This window comes from Anabrus simplex, chromosome 14 (assembly GCF_040414725.1).
Source record: "Anabrus simplex isolate iqAnaSimp1 chromosome 14, ASM4041472v1, whole genome shotgun sequence".
In the NCBI taxonomy this organism is placed as follows: domain Eukaryota; kingdom Metazoa; phylum Arthropoda; class Insecta; order Orthoptera; family Tettigoniidae; genus Anabrus; species Anabrus simplex.
In genome coordinates this window covers 17,579,947-17,598,418 of record NC_090278.1, presented here as the reverse complement: position 1 = coordinate 17,598,418, position 18,472 = coordinate 17,579,947, and the positions used below count along the sequence as shown (strand labels likewise).

General features: G+C 38.8%; 1 protein-coding gene across 1 annotated transcript in view; it reads left to right on the top strand.

The window, feature by feature from the left end:
* The window catches only part of LOC136885370 (zinc finger protein 577-like), a 77,143-nt gene that overhangs the window by 10,783 nt on the left and 47,888 nt on the right, over nt 1–18,472 (top strand). The gene's annotated exons all lie outside the window — the stretch shown is intronic.

Below are 18,472 nucleotides of genomic sequence, written 5' to 3'. Positions count from 1 at the left end.
AGAATTGCTACAAGATACATTCTCTTGTTACTGTTATTGGATGTTTTATTAGTTGCTTCCAAATGAAACACCTTTGTAATCTTATTGATTATTTTAATTATCAATTTCTAGATAATACAATTATTTATAGATACAAGGTGAAGGTGATATTCACATATACACTACACACATTGTAGCCATCATGTGGTAAGTGAGAAACATTGCTATTCTACGTAATGTGGTCTGTGGTGTTATGCTATTGTGATTTATAATATTGCTTAAACTTGCAATGAATAAATAAGCCCTTCAAGAGTGATCTTGCCTTTCTGTTTCATAATTCGTAAGGGATATTGTTTTTGAATAGGTGTTGCATGTTTACCATTACTTAGCTGGACATTCGTTACATGAATGAATCCATTACTACCAGGAAACACATTTGATCACTGCCATTGTCCACTGCATAGCATGCTGGTATGGGGTATTTCATTGCCCATTTATTGAGATATTCATTTGACTACCTCTTCCGGGAGTTCTGGGTTAGCTATTGAATATATAGCCATCTGGGCAAGTTAGTGATGAGGGAGAAAGTATGTTCATGATCAGGGAGTGTAGTAATTGGCTCTCCTATAAGGAAATGGGATGTAGGTAGGTAAGAAGTATCAAAAGGGTCACTTTAGTAAAGGGACGTATGTTTCGTAAGAGTGTTCCATTCTTTGTTGGTGAAGCGATAAGAATCCATCACTCTTCTGAGGTGATATTTCAGACTCTTGACAGTTGCTTCCCAGATTCCACCAAAGTTTGGTGCTGCAGGTAGGATGAATTACCATGTCAGTCCCATGCCTGCAGTTGCCGTGAAGAGTTCGTTTTTCTTGGGGTTGTTTCGATGAAAGGCCACCACGTTATGCACTAGCCATGCGTCTTGGTGGCAGTGCTATTTACCAAATGAGGAGCCCAACTTAGCACACTGGGGTGAAACGCTGGCAACTAGGAATGACTTAGCTGGAAAATTTATAATGTCCAATAACAGACCATTTATACTGGTATCATAAATTTACCCATTCGGAACAAATATTTCAGGTTATCTATGGGAATCAACATCTATTTCATCTGATGACCAGGCAAGCATCAATTTTTGGTAATGAGACATAATCTGTCATAGTGCATTGGCACTGCCGGTGGCTCCAAATAGTCTATGCAGTGGCCTCCATGTTATGCACTAGCCATGCGTCCTTGTGGGTATGCTATTTACCACCTGATAAGCCCAACTTAGCACACTAGGGTGAAGGATTTAGGTGTAAAATTTATTATGTCCAGTAATGGACCATTTATAATGGTATTATAAATTTACTCATTGCGGCAAATATTTCAGGTTCGGTATGGGAATCAACATCTATATCATACAGACTTTCAAAACACACTTAGCATTCTGCCCACTCTTAATGTCTATCAAAAAGTTTGATTGTTCCCTTTCGACCGGCTCGCTTGTATCATCACGTTCCATCATCGACATGCGATGCTAATTGCAACTTTATTTCTCCATCAACACTCTAACATGATGGAAAATGGCCCAATTGAGTTCATGACAACTTTAATTACGTTGTTTGTTGCTTAAAATCTAATTCTTGAACTCTTCTTCAAGGACTGCGTCTAATGCAGGTTAAACAAATTTTTAATCTCTCGAACCCAGGATTCTGACAAGATGATTTTATATTTTTAACATTTTTATTTATATAAGATTTTAACAGTATTGCCAATTGATACTTTAGTTGGAATGTGTTTTCTTATAATCATACTGAAAATGTGTAGCAGCTCTTAACATTACATAATATTGCCACCATTTATGTCATTATATTAAGTACATTAGATACAATCAATTTTTAATCATAGCTATTGCTATAATTTTGTTAACACTTTCGCTGCTATTGTTACACTGTTGACATGAACACGTTGCAGACCGGGTGCCCTTCACCCTGTGCACAGCCCTGTTCCTTGCCACATTCTAACTACCTCCAAGCTGGAGTGCATGCATTCAAATAAACCGTCAGAACTTCACTAGCTTTTGAAGGACTACTGTGTTTTTTTTCTGGTGGCCTTCCTGAATAGTTGTCGAAATGCAGGTAGATAAGTATTTGTTGAAATCTATTTTGGCTCATAGTTTTCCGAAATATGGGATTTTCTATTAGGGGATCATCTGGTCAGTAATCTTTCAGACATGATTTTTTCACCTGCCCTATCAATATACACAGAGCAATATTTTTTTAATTTCCCTGCTAGTGACATAAGTCCACTTTAGTATTTTAGGGGATATGTTATGAAAATGTGAATTCTGCTCATAGTATAAGTTTGTTTGCTCAGCTACATACTAAAAAAAATTCCTCACCAAACATAAGTCCTGCTATTTGTACTATGTTTCCAGATTCATTAGGCCATACATTTATACCAGGAGTACCTTCAAAATCCTCTAGCCTAGGTTCACTGTTGTTCACAACCCAGTTGTCAGAGAACACTACATTATTTACAATGTTTAGAATATTTACACCCGTAACACAATTATCAGACTCGTTCTGTGCTACGCTAGTTCTACACCTTGAAGATAAGGCTATATCCTTGTCATCACTTGAAACATTTCTGTTGGAAGATATTTCATCATCGAACTCAGCATCACTTGGATATTCGGAGCATGTATCAGCACATACCGTATTTCCCGGCATAATCGTCGCCACTGCGTAATCGTTGCATCCTTTATTTTCAATACAAAAATCAGACTTTAAACATTTAATTGCATAATCGTTGCACGTCCAAATTTTGTTCACCAATCTGGTTAAAATGTAAATGGAACTGCAATGTGAGTTGCACGTGAATGCGCAATTTAAATACGTGTATGGTTTATGGGCAATTTGCCAACAGAGTCACATTTGCGAGATGTGGCACAACATATAAATAAATAATACCGGTATATGTACGATGCATGGCTTACCAGTAGGCTATCGGCAGTTTGACAACGTGGTCGCGAGACAGTGTACAATTTATTCATGACCTCCATATTATGAGTTCTCATTTGAAATGCGTAAAGCTGTAAGTTATCGCTTATCTGCAACGTCACCAGGAAATACCGGTACCAACACACACTTGTCTTCTAGTAGACAATAGGTCTGCTAGAATTCTGCTTTATTACGACCACCCGCCCCCCGGCACAACAGTTGCGAAGGACCTTGGCCTAGCAAGCGACCGCTGCTCAGCCCGAAGGCCTGCAGATTACGAGGTGTTGTGTGGTCAGCATGCGAATCCTCACGGCCGTTATTCTTGGCTCTCTAGACCGGGGCCACCATCTCACCATCAGATAGCTTCTCAATTGTAATGATGTAGGTTGAGTGGACCTCGAACCAGCCCTCATATACAGGTAAAATTCGCTGACCCGGCCATGAATTGAACCCGGGGCCTCCGTGTAAGAGGCAGGCATGCTACCCCTACACCATGGGGCCGGCTCCTGCGTTATTGTGCACGAAGTGAAATTCAAGACGATAACACAGATTTCCACGGAATTATTCAGCTCACGGTCAGCCGAATTATTTACGATATCTCAGTTGTCATCGCTAGACTCTTATCTTACTACTACCTCGTAAGTGTCCGGGGATGGGATGAAAACTTTTACCCAAGCAGTCAAGATAATTATTATTCCAATGGTATTAGTGTTTTATTTTATAAACTCGTCAGTAATGTAATGTAAAATCATCACTATCTGGGAGGAAATATTAACCTAATTACCATACGTTTAAAAGAAATTGAAAAAGATGAATGTTTGTTACTGACGTCTCGGAACACGGTCAACTACAGTTGATCTACACCAGGCTAGCCAGAGCGATGTATGAAGACGTCCGTGCTCCGGTTTGTGAGCTTTGCGCAAGCGCACTAGTGTGTCGCAACCAAAGAGCTCAACTGATAACAAATTGCTGCATGCTTCCTTGCTGCCTAATGGTATTGGCTGCTCTGGAATGGACAGATCACAGATGCATTTATTTGTTTGTGACTGACGTGATTACTGTAGGCATGTGTGCATGAGAATTTAAGTTTTTAATTTGTGTTTGGGGTGTTTGTAGAAATAAATAGTTCTAATGGTGAACAATTACAGAAAGTCATTTATATTGCAAAACATTAACGTGTGAAGCATTTATAAGCAATTATGGGTAAATAGATGGTAGAAACTACTCTGCGGGCTTCAAGCTAAGCGTAATTGCCTTCACTGAACAGCACGGGAACAGAGATGCAGAAAGAAAATTTTCAGTGAGTGAAAAGTTGGTGTGTGACTGGTGGAAATTCAAAAACATGCTAAAGAGCACAAACCCTTCTAGACGCGCATTTAGAGGCCCTAAAACAGGGAAGTTTCCTATAATTGACAAAGCAGTGTTTACGTATGTCAATGAAATCGTAGCAATGGCTGCAGTGTATCATATGAAATGTTACAAATTAAGGGACGGGAGGTAGCGCGCAAACACAAGATAACTCAGTCGTGGGTGGATTAAGGGGTTCATGCGACAACATAATCTGCCAGTGTGAAGGAGAACAACACTAAGCTAAAAGTTGCCTTCTGATTACACGGACAAGATTGTAAATTTTCACTGATTTGTCATATGTTTGTGCAAGGAAAATTCGTACTTGCTTTCCCAAATCGGTAATGCCGATCAGACTCCAATCTTTTTTGATATGCTTCGCAACAGCACTATTGCGCTAAAAGGATCACGGAGTGTATTAATGAAAACCAGCGGTAGTGAGAAGTTGCGATGCATGGCAATGCTAGCCATTACAGCTGATGGATGAAAGTTGCCGCCTTACATCATTTTCCAGAGGAAAACGATGCCTAAGAATATACAGTTTCCCCGTGGAATTCATGTACGAATGCAACCAAATGGTTGGATGGACGTAGAACTCGTGCTGGACTGGGTTAAAACTGTGTGGGATAGAAGACCCGGTGCACTACTAAAACAACCAGCTCTGCTTGTTTTAGATAGTTTCCAAGGTCACCTCGGGAACGAAGTGAAGCAACTTCTCAGTAAAAAATAAGACACGGCAGATAGTCATTCCCGTGGCCTAACATCTGCTTTGCAGCCACTAGACGTATGCATTAATAAACCCTTAAAAACCACTTACGTCGATTTTACGAGTGGATGATGAGAGGCGAACAGCAATTGACGCCCGCTGGAAATATCAGGCGTCCACAATTGGACTCGTTATGCTCGTGGGTGATGAAGAGTTGGAATCTAATACCACCTGAACTAGTCTCCAAGAGCTTTAAAAGACTGGGATTTCGAATGCACTAGACGGATCTGAAGATGACGTAGTGTGGCAGAGAGACAAAGAATCTGATACTGGTATTAACAGCGGCGAGGACGGCGTATCAGATACCGAAACCTGTGATAGCAACACAGAAGATTTAGAATAAATTGTGTACCAGTAAGTCCGTATTACACAACAAAGCAATAATTTTTTGCAAGTGTAATATTTTAACTTTAATACTCAAATTAATGGCAATTAACTTAATATGTTCATTTTTATTTTCAGGTTGGAAAAACATTCGCCGAATTGTTGCAAATAATTATGAATTTTGTTTTAGACTATTTTAATTATTTTAATGTACAAACACAAGTAAGACGTGCATCTTCAATTTGTATCAAATACAGTTTAGTTGTAAGTGAATTTTTTGAGTAATACAAATACTGATATAAAAAATTCTTCCTATAATGGTCACACCCTACTTTTTTTCCGAAAATTTTGGTATAAAAAGTGCGATGATTATGCCGGGAAATATGGTAATTTGTGAATAATTTCATCCTTGTATAAACACATGTGATCCCTGGGCGATGCCATCTTGCATGGCTCTTCAAACTTTGTAAACATGTTGTCAGAAATGCAAAGAAAATCTATGATATGAGGAATTATTGTAAAGAAATGCGACTATCGATTGTGTAAAAGCATACGTAACAGAGTTCTATCACTCTTGACCTCCAAACAGTTCCGGTATATCTCAAAAGATAGCACTAAATTTCAGTCTGCTGGATCTGCTGCTAACACGAGATAACTCTGGACCGGTCCGTAACGTTCGGTAAGGCAAACACGAGTTTTCTCGGGACCGGTTTGCACTGTGTTAAGTGTGAGTGCGTCACGAGTCACCACTGTCTCGTACTGTACTTTGCTGGTGTGCTTCATGAGGCACGTGTGACTCGTCCTACGGAAGTAGCTGTGCGGGCTGCCTGTGGATGGCCAAAGTATATTATTTCAAAATATGTGGATGTCAAGTTCTCACATTCCTCAGCAGGAGGATCCACCAGCGCTCGGTTTAGCGGCAGTAATTATTAAAGTCCACGAGTCACCCGTTCCTCACGCAGCACAGAACAGAGCGTTAACATCCCTTTCTGCATGTTGGTAAAGGGTGATTTACATGACCATCAATACATTTTTACACAAGTAATAAATGACCATATATATTTGCTTTATAATAAAAGCACTGCATATAAAATTTAAAATAACACTCTCCTCTATTTGAACTCAATAGTCTATTTCTTTTCATTGATATCAAAATTCTGTAAACTATTTACACTCATGATCTCATTAATTTTGTTATTATACAACGGCAGTTTTTATTTTGAATACAGTAAGTTCCATTTCAGCATTCATGAACCTTATTAAATCATTCAATGCACATGAATGGTTTGTTTGGGCATTCCTCACAGTAGGTTGTCACCTGCTTTTATTTTGTTGTCAGCGTCTTTCGATGTGCCACATACTCGCTGAGCTTTATAGTAAACCATGCATCGTCTTTGAACTTTTTTGGCTGGTCCTTCCATTTGTGAGAGTGTGTGCGCACACCTCCTCCCAGGACTGATGACAGGTTCTGTCTGTGGTCCAATCAGACTTCTTGCAACCTTTTCTTGAAATTTTAGTAGTGGCATTTTTTTCGCAGATGTCATGGTGTGAAGTATCCAAGCATTAACCAAGGCCGTTCCAGTGATAACTTCTAGGGCTACTTTCCTGTACCATTTTAAACCTTCCCGCAGACCTGAATAATAGGAAGACATCTAATCACTGAAATCGACCCCCTTTTTAGCTACATTGTAATCAAGAACAGAGGGAGGCTTCCTGACAGGTTCACTGTCTCTGATTTTCTTTCCAGAGTCTACCAGACAGTCACTGTGACTCGGCAGTTTTGAAAGCATTAGAACAGGTTGCTTGTCCCACTTGATAACTGTTTCACTATCATCAGTAGTCCACATCTATTAATACGAAGAGTCCCACACACAAATGAAGGGTCAGGGGAAAAAAGCAGGAGAGTCAATGTTTGTACAACTTGAGAAAAAGCAACTTTTGTGCTTGAATTCCCTATTTCCTTCCCCTAACAGCGAAACTTTGAGTGCTAATTTCTCCTGACTTGCCTGCTTTTTTTCCCATTTCCGACTTCTCAATAGATGAAGCGGACTGTAACAATATCTCAATTTCGATGAAAAAGTGACTTGCCTGGTTTTTTCCCCCGACCCTTCAAATGTTTCATTCCTCAGAAGTTCTTCTGCTAGAGGCACACTGGTGTAGAAATTACCGGCAAAGACGATACGTCCTTCATTTAAGAATCCACGTAGAAGCTCCATTACAACAGAATGAACATGACCTACTCCGCTTTCACTCTTACTGGATTTTCTTGCATAGACCTTCGTTCTAACAGTGTAGCCCTCTTTCGTACAGAGTTTATACACCTTAACTCCATATTTGTGAGTTTTGTTAGGATTATACATTCTGGAAACTAAACGGCCTCTTCAAGGAACCATAGTTTCATCTATAACCATTTCCTTCCCCATTGTCTAGGAATTCCCAAAATATTGGTTTAATTTATCAAGCAGGGGTTGGATTTGATCTGGTTGTTGGTTAGCTTCGTTGTCTGCAAAATGCCAGAATCTCAGGAGGAGAAGGAAACGATCCCGTTGCATTGCCCGTCCAATAAGTTGCACATCATACAAGTCGTTCTTAGACCAGTATGAGTTAATAGTTGGGTGAGGAACAAGACCTATACACATGATAATTCCTAGAAACTGTTTCATTTCCTCGGCATTAGTTTCCTTCCATTTCAAACTTCTGGACTTGCTTTTCTCATAATGACTATTTAAATTGATTGACATACCTGTTGGTTTCCTGAACCTTCGTTTCTAATAGGCTGTCATCCATGAAGTGAGAGTATATATCAGCGGGCTGTCCCTCTTCTAACTGTAACTGAACCTTTGCTTCCGCAGGAAAAACAGTGAAGCCTGAATCATTCCTGGTTATATCGCACCAACTGCAGCGTTATGTAACTGATTGTGTTTTAACTTGTTCACTGTCACTTTCACTGTGGCTATCATGTACATCTGTGTCGGTTCCAGAGGACACTGGTGAAGATGATGAAATTGACAATGAAAAATTGGGATCCTCAATATCACTACATTGGATATCTCCATCTCCTAAAAGATCCTCAATATCCAACTCCTCTAATGGTTTCTCAAATCGAGATCTCCTGGCTCGTTGTGAAGTGTCCGAACTGGAACACTCTCTGGGTTGTTGAAAGTCTGGTAATCTACGTTTCATCTCATACAATTAACTCACATTCCTTAGCTTTCTATGCTTGTAGTTGAGAATAAGATGATGAAATCTGTATATAAGTAACGTTCTTACCGTGATGCTGCAAAGAGTAAATGCCCAATTGTATATCATGTAGTTACCTCACACGATGACAAGAGTATTCACACGCTGTCGAAACAGATTTTCACCAGCCTACAATGATGGCTAGAGCATGGTAATACTTGATCAACAATGTATAGCCCATGTTGTCCACCGCAGCTGAGCAGGATGTCTAGTAAAAATGCGAGACTCTGGTGACTCGTAGAGCAAATAGTAAAAGCTGCATTACTTCCATGTGTCATGAGTCACCTGTGCCTCTTGGTGTAAGCTAGTTGTTAAAAATACAACTATGCCATAGAACAGCATAGATACCACCTGTGACTCGCTGTTGTACTGTTATGCAAAGTTATCACAGTTGCAGCATAGGAATAAAATGTGTATTTTTTCCAGCACCACATTTTTGTACTGTACAAGTCACATGTGACTTGCAAACCAGGGAATTTGTTAATTCAATGTATTATTATAATTGTACATTTCAATTCTTCTGTAATGATGCTTATCCAATTTTAAGTGGATAGATATATAATCCTAGTAACTTACAAGTTAACTTTAAATCAGGTACCTTGAGGAGGTACAGTGGCTGATGTTGCCTCCAAAGTGAGGCAAAACATGTCCTGTTTCATCGAATATAAGTGGGATAAAACCCTGAAATTTCTCATGAATTTAATGTATTGAACAGGTGGTTGAACAATAAACAATTATTTTAGCAAAAATAACAAATTTTAATATGGATCAACAATGATATTAATCAGTTGCAACATACCACTTAGTCGAGCAGCTGGTCTTCTCCAAATTCTTTCCAGCCAAACTTGGCAACATTTTTGTAATGCTACTCTTTTGTTGAAAATCACCCAGAACAAATCGAGCTGCTTTTCATTGGTTTTTTTCCAGTTCTTGAATCAAGTAATCCTGGTGAGTGTCCCATATACTGGAACCGTACTCTAGTTGAGGTCGTGCATTGTCCTACTGATTTATGGCATCTGGGGTGTCGTGCAGAAAGGGTATGGCTACGGGTCACAGGATGTCATTCACGTAGGTCAAACTGGTAACAGTGACCTGGACACGCACCAACTGTGATTTGTGGTTTTACCCAATAGCACCCCATACCATAAAGTCTTGAGTTTGTACTGTATGTCTTGTGGTGCAAATGCAGTTAGTGTGATGGGTCTCCCCCTGTCTGCGGCAAACCAAAATGCGTCCATCATTTTCAAACAAACAAGCTGGATTTGTCCGAAGACACTAGCTGCTTCCATTTATGTCCCCAGTGACGTCGTTCCTTACACCACTGCAGTCTAGCATGTTTATGCAGATTAGTCAAAAGTAGGGAGCGGAGTGGACTACACGCCGGTAACCCGGATCGTAATAAATGGGGATGGACTGTCACTCCTGAGAGTGTATGATGTGTTACACTGTTCCACTGTTGCGCCAAAGCCAAGGAGGACGCAGATCCATGAGGTGTCGATATTCTCGGGGGAGGGGTCTGATCTGGGTGGTGCGACCAAATCCTTCTTGTCGTAATCTACGGCCTTCTGTGAACGTTCTGTACACACTCGTACTCCCGACACACTTATTTGCACATGAGCAGCAAATTTCCCAGGTAGATGCATCACATCCTCTCGTGCCAATAATGCACCCTCTTTCAGACTCACTTACTTGACAGTAATTTTCTTACATAAGTCTGGGATGCATCCTGCAAGTCTGGTCGAGTCACACTGATCCATTGCCTTCGGATTTTAGCCAACAAGAGCCGCAGGCACAATTTACCAGTCGGTGGTGTTGTGCAGAGATATGGATGTGGACCTTGGACATGAGGGTCAACATGGTTCAAATGCTAATCATTTCTTCAGAACATACTAATGCACATTGCCTTTGAATATCACCTTCCTATCTTTAGTATATCAAGGTGTTCTGGATTTTATAGAGATGAGTGTATTTCAATCATTCACAATATTTACCAACACCAATAAGTTGATCAGAAGCGATAAGAATCTGTAACGACACAAAATAATAGAAAATATTATTTCAGGAATGAATTCCTTCTGAAAAGGAAATTAATATTTATGCTGGAATTTGATTGAGTCCTTGCTGGCCACGTCCCAAGATTGGTGCCTTTAGGGCACATTCTGGAGGGAATATCCCTTGCAAAGTGCACCATGATGATAGTAGAGATTCCTCTTCCAAGCAGCATGATGGTTCTCCTTGTTCCTTGTCTTGCAGCCTTCTTGTAACAATAGGCTTCCTACATACACACACACCCTCGCACACACTGAAACTAAAACGTCACATTAATATGTGTTCCAACCATGCCTACCTAATGTCAGTTGACACTTACGGGTTTAGATGATTTATGCATACCATATGTGTTATGCAATTAATGTTGTTCTGCTTATGTCTTATAAACGAAATAAACTGTTCCCTTTGTAAGTCATCAGAACTAAGAAACGTCTATTGGCATACAATATCTTGTAGAAAGTCCGGCTCCATGGCTAAATGGTTAGCGTGCTGGCCTTTGGTCACAGGGGTCCCGGGTTCGATTCCCGGCAGGGTCGGGAATTTTAACCTTCATTGGTTAATTTCGCTGACACGGGGGCTGGGCGTATGTGTCGTCTTCATAATCATTTCATCCTCATCACGACGCGCAGGTCACCTACGGGTGTCACATCAAAAGACCTGCATCTGGCGAGCCGAACATGTCCTCGGACACTCCCGGCACTAAAAGCCATACGCCATTTCATTTCATCTTGTAGAATATTAGCGGGAAAGCGAAGTGAAGTTGTGCTCTAAAGTAGAGCAGTATGAAGACAGTAGAGTAAGAGCTGAGCAAGTTGAGCGTCGATTACACACTGCCTTTATCAGTTCTCAGCCCAGAAGGTGTGATTAGTTGGAAACCAGTCATGAAGTTTCTTCATGTCTTCTTAAAATATCTTGGTTCGAAACTGGTGTTTTGAAGAGTTCTGAAAACTTGCCAGTAGAGGAGCTGTGACAGTTCAACGGCTCTCCAATCAGAGTTCGCGGAGTGGGTCACGTGACTGCTGACTCAGTAGCTCGAGAAATTTGAATTCCACGTGCTTTTGTTTGTAAAGTAGGCAACATGCTTTTTAGACTGCTGTCAAGCTGACAGCCACCATCTTTAAACAACAGAGCACCGCTAACTCAGTGCTGCCGTCTTTATGGCACTAAACTTCATGGCTGCTACCTTTTGCACGTGGTGGTGGGCAATTTGAAATTCCGCGTGCTTTTTTGACTTTTGTCTTAAGAAGATGGATTTGAACAGAGAAAAAGTGTATTGTCTACTGCAAAAGTAACAAACTAGAATCGACAGCTCTCAAGGTGAGAGCTGTTACCTTTAACCACGTGCACTTGTTTTAGCTGCTTTTGTTGACATATCACCATCCTATAGTGAGCTGCCCTTCTCAACATACTATTGTTTTTAAGTATACAATCAAGCTGCTTTTTTCAACACTCTAAGACTTTGTTTCTTTGTTGACATACTTACTAACTTAAACGAAGCCGTTGTTACCGACAACAGGTGATAAGAACACTGAAACATGTTTACTTCTTAGGAAGAGATACTTTTGTCTTGAGAAGATGGATTCGAACGGAGAAAAAAATATATATCTTGTACTGCAATAGTAACAAACTAGAATGAAACACTATAGTCAATGCCTACAACTAGTGTTCAGAACACTGATTGTTGTGTTCAGAATGCAAAGTAACATGTTTACTGTTTAGCAGGGGATACTTTTGTCCTAAGAAGATCGATTTGAACAGAAAGGAAGAAAATTGCTTACTGCAACTCTTCTCAACATACTATCTTATAGCAAACTGCCCATCTCAACATACTATTCTCTTAGAGAACTTAGTTTTTGGCATACTTAAATGAAGCTGCTGTTTTTAATATCTTAAAGAACATTGATTTAATACCTGTTCTTCTGAACACTGATAAGACCTTTCTTGACATACTTACTTTAAAATAAAATGTAACAGCTTCCTCCTCCTCCTCCCTCCCCCCTTGCTCCTCCTCTTTGAGTGATGTGCAGATGTAGAATTTAAGCAAACGATCCTAACCTTATCTTACAAGGAAGAGGAGGGAGCAGTAAGAGGAGGAGGAGGTAATACACATGTGGGCAAAAGAATATATCATCTAAAATAAAAGAATATGCAGATTCTACATTATTTATTAACATTCCATCTTGTATGTACAAGTTTCATCTTGAATGATTTGCTGTACTACAGAATTAGTCATTTCCCCTTCTTATATGTACAACTTAATCATTCTCAGCATCTTGAACGATGATGTAATTATATTACACATAGTGGTGTACCTCTCCCTTCTTAAATGATAATGCAATTTTCTCTTCTTACAGATCATGTACGTACAGCAATGTTATTTATGCATCCTGTTGCGTAAGAAAGTGGCATTTCTACGTGTTAGTACATCGCGATAATGTTGAACGTGTAAACGGCTAACGACGCTTGAACGTACGCCTTTTGCTTTTTTAACAGATTGTGAATTTTTAGTGTCATAGGCATACATTTTGCTGCTACTTTAAACCAGTAAACTCAGTCATGATATTCATGCCACATTCATTTTTCATAAGCCATATCACTTTCTTCTTCTGTGGCTGAATGTTAAATGTATTACTCGGTAAAAAGGAAGAAGTGTCAAAGTATTGAGAATGGTTTCGCATCACATCGTAGGCGTCTGTCGTCCAAATATGATAAATGAATCTATCTGTATCCATATACAAATGTGTAAGATCATAAAACTCTTTCTTTCCCAATCCATAATGAAAATCGTACATTTTTGAATTTGAAAAATCAAGTATAGCATTCCTAAATAAATTGGCTTGGCATAGACGATCTCAGTTTTTTCATTTCAACAGAAATAAGGTCACGATCAATAACATGATAGGCTTCGAAATTTGGTTTTGAGATGTACTTGCGTGCCCCATACCGGCCATCCCATTAATTAATTAAATGAATGTCACAATGTTTGCGTACTTTTTCCGTGCCTTTGCCATAGATCGAGTTATTCATCAGTTTGAAAAACGTACTCTCAGATTTTGTTGTAGCACATTGACGATGTTCAGTATTCAAATCTATGTAGGTTTAAGCCATGCTTCTTGCTTAAACGCAATGAAACGATGAATACACTCTAACTGTAGGCCGAATTTGAGACATTGAACAAGACATAGTATGTGGATAACATACCGCTTTTTGGGAAAGAGAGTGGCTAGCAGTCTACTATGTTTTGATGTATCATTAGGTGGAGTAATTTTTTCAATGGAAAAAGGAAGTTCGGAATGTGAATCATGCAGATGAGAAGGGCATGCAAGAGAAGCTTCCAGCACGTAGCCGCGATTAGGATCTTTAGCATCTTCAAAAACATCAAAGTATTGAATTTCAGTTTCTGTTAGCCATACAAAATCTTTACATGGTAATGGCTGTGACATGACCTACCCATACAGATTACTGACATCGAAATACTTAAGTTAAGAATCTTCTTTCTCTGAATTATAGTTGCCGAGGTAGGGGATATTCACGATCGCATGCCTGTTGACAAGCAAAACTAGTCCGCCGCGAATGCTGCGTTCAAAAACCAAAAGCATGTCGACATCCATAAGAAAATCAAGTTGAACGCCAGTACACTTTAGCATCGCATCCCATGAGAGACCTGGTGTTGTGTAGTAATAGCAAGGGGCTAATCTGTGAATAGATAAACACATTTTACGGAACTTTTCAAACACTACAGAGTAAAAGTGTATCCACCTTCAAATACAAGCCTGCATATTGAACTAATATGTGTAGATGAAACGTTGACCACACCTGGCATGCATGCAAATACTCTTCATCTGAAATCAATACCGTATGCTTATTGTATTACATAAAATCAGCTTCATGGTCCGTATCGCACTTCAATAGATTCACAATGAAGTATTTATTTATTTTCCACCTAGTCGATACAATGATTGCTTAAGGACACTTCCTCTAAAGCATTACTTTGTCAATTTTATATATTTTTCATCTAAACAGTGTTATGTTGCTGAAGATGTTGATAATATACGAAACATGTACCACTTTTGACCATTAAAAATTGCCTTAAGCAATCATTGTATTGACTAGGTGGAAAATAAATAAATACTTCATTGTGAATGCTTATTGTATGACGATGAGATGAGTGACAGTGTACCATATTCAGTTAACATACTTGTAAATGCAGACTGAGGAGGTAATTTCGTTTCTTCTAATGTTTGAAAGCTCTGAATATAGTCATAGGGCAGAATACCTTTAATCTTACAAAGTTTAAATTGCTCAGGATCTGGAAAATACTCCCGAATGTATTTCAAGTCATCGCTGGAAAGCCCATTTACAAGTGTATCAAGTGAAAATTTCATAAATTTATAGGAATCTAGAAACCGAATGTTAATATCGCCTGCACGATAACTGAATGAAATAAAGCGTTCAAACGATGCATCACTATCCTAAAAAATTACAAGAGTGAGCACATCGCGTTCATATGCTTATTTCGCAAACAGTGCCCATTCAAATGACACTGGATGAGATGATTTTGCATGATGAAACCGATCAATGTAACATCTGTAAACAGACAATTATTTTCCCACAGATTAAGGTTAGAGATCACTGCCATTTGCTGGTTTTAATGCCATTGTGATACAATTGTTATCGTTATTCTCAGTATTGATCACTGCTCTCTTATATACAATCGCTTGAGGATGTTTAATGTATCGCCTACCTGAATTCAAGGGTTCAAATTTACATGCATTAATTTGAAGATGCGAAATACTCTCGAGTGTTTATTATACGCACCCTCTTCAAACTTTTGAAATTTAGCAAGCTATATGTCAACAATGCTTTTGCAAAACAATTCTGAAATACTGTCTAAACATAAGAGTTTTGCCATTTTAGAAGAAATGAAAAATATTTCATGAATTTCCTGATTATCCTTGAAAAGAATGATGAAACAAGTCTGGCGTTTAGTTCAAGCGCCGTATGCATAGTCAGCGAAGAAGTGACGTTTTCTTCGATAACATTATAGCAAGAGGGTAAGAAAGAATTTTGATCTAAAACATTCAACCACTTAATATACGCGATGAAAAACATGTATAGTTTCCATATTCGTTGCGATAATTATATATAAAAAAAAGAATGATACAAGATTTGTTCTCTATAATACAAATAGATCGTTGATTTAGCTGTTCTGATTCTAAATCTGTTAGCACACTAAATCTATTGGGTAGAAATATTTGGAAGTCCTCACAAACACACAAAATTATTTCACCAAATTTTGCTTTCAGTTTCCAAAGTGAAATCACTTTAAATAGCTGATTTAGTAGGAGATTGCTGAGCCGCCTGGTTACTCTGTTTGATTTTCTCCAAACGAGCAAAATACTATTTTTTAATGTTAAAAAGAAGTTAATACATATGAGTTTTATAAAAAAAATTGAAACATACTTTAAGATATGCACGTTCATTGTAGATATGCCTTGCTGTGTGTGCATAGACAGCAAACTGTGACTTGGATGAAATAAATGGCAAATAGCAATGACGACGATAATTCACGGTATAGCTTTAAAACAAAAAATAAGTAAAATATTAATTTATGTCTGTAGCTTGAAGGATAATTAAATGCTCAACAGCTCTGCTAACAGCTTTTATAGATAGCCTAGGTATTACTGAAGAGACATACTAGGTAAGGTAGTTATCCTTACCGAACTAGAAGTTGCTACTGCTAAGCTGACTAAAATGCGTTCACTAAACAGCCCTATAAGCATTAGTTTTTACACGATTTATAGCAGGCACTCAGTTCGAAAGTTAGTCGGATCCTCAACAGCTCAGGTATGAGCTGTTATAGATTTAGTTGTTCTGATTCTAAATCTGTTAGCATACTAAATCTATTGGGTAATAATATTTGGAAGTCCTCACAAATGCACAGAATTATTTCACCAAATTTTGCTTTCAGTTTCCGAAGCGAAATCACTTTAAATAGCTGATTTAGTAGAAGATTGCTGAGCCACCTGGTTACTCTGCTTGATTTTCTCCAAACGAGTGAAATACTATTTTTTAACTTAAAAAAGAAGTTAATACATAGGAGTTTTATAAAAAAATTGAAACATACTTTAAGATATGCATGTTCATTGTAGCCTTCACTAAAGAGGCGTACTAAGTAAGGTAGTTTTATGGTGCTTTCCTCACCGAGCTAGAAGTTGTAGTCTGCTAAAATGCAAGCACTAACCGACTCTATAAGCAACAGTTTTACACGAGACACTAGCTGCATAGCTCGAAGGCTAGTTAAAACCTCAACAGCTCCGCTATCAGCTGTTATAGATAGCCTAAGCATCACTAAAGAAGCGTACTGATTGAGTTAGTTTTTTCACCGAGCTAGATGTTGTAGCCTACTAAAATGCATGCATTACACGATTTATAGCAAACACTCTGCTCGAAGGTTAGTGGGATCCCCAAAAGCTCCGCTGTGAGCTCGTTTGTCACTTAAAGCTAAGTATGAAACAGAGGCAGATCAATAAACTTACTTTTTTAGCAGATAGTACTCGGATAAAGTAGACGACAGATATCAATGTGGATGACGGTTTTCAATGAAGAAATAAAAATCCTAAATACACAAAAAAATCAATAATCATAATAATATTCCAAGAATTATGATTAATTTTTTAGCAGATGGCACTGGAATAATGTAGACGGCAGACATGAATTACGATGATGAGCTTCGATCAAAAGAGAATGCACTAAATTGCCTATTCGTTTATATATACGCAGATTGGTACGGCAAGCACTTAACACACACACACACTACGACTACGCCTGGATTAATGCCGTGCGTCTCACAAAGAGTATTTCCCGTGCTCTGTCTTGTTGCTATCCAGAGAGCAGAAAGGGTTTATAACAGCTAGCACACACCTTTGTTGATTATAGTAGTAACAAAAGTTTACTCACTGCATGCTTTATCCTATCTGACTTCCTTAGTCAACTCTTGTTCCTTTCAAACTAAGTCTCCTAATCTAACACTGCTACCTCTAAATATGTTAAAGAAGCGGTCTTAAGTTAGGTACTATCCCTACCTCTAAAATTGATAAAGAAGCACCCTTAATTTAGGTACTCATCATCATCATCAGTCGGATTACTCATTGCTGAGTGTCGTGACCTCGTTTCTTCACTTCGTTAGTAACTGCATCCTTAACGAGATTTTTCCATGCTGAGCGGTCTTCAGCTCTTCGTAAGATATTGTGAAGAGGTAGACCGGTGATCTTCTGTGCTTGGTCTAACCATCTACTTGTTGTTCTGTCTCTTGGTCTGGTGCCTTCAATTTTGCCTTGCAAAATGGTCTTTTCTAAATTGTCTCCTTCTCTCCTCAAAATGTGTCCCAGGATCTGGAGGTAACTTTCACTAATGCGGGAGGATAAACATTTTGTGATGCTCAGTTCTTCTATAATGGAGGCATTTGTTCTTCTTTCTGTCCATGGTATACGGAGCATTCTCCGCCAACACCACATATCAAAGGCATCTATTCGGTTCTTGAATTTAGGTACTATCCCTAGTCAAAAACTACTTGTACGATAGTTAAAGTACGAATCAAATTTACCTCTTGACCTTCTAAGGCTATAACTTGGGTTAGCGACCACGAGGCTCCTGACCTGAGTCTAGACTCAGAAGAAAGCCCTATCTAACTGCAAAGAATTGTGCTCTTCTAACTCACAACATTTACTTAGTGTAAAATTATAGGATTCGAACACACTATCTTGTAGAACACTTACCCTGTCCT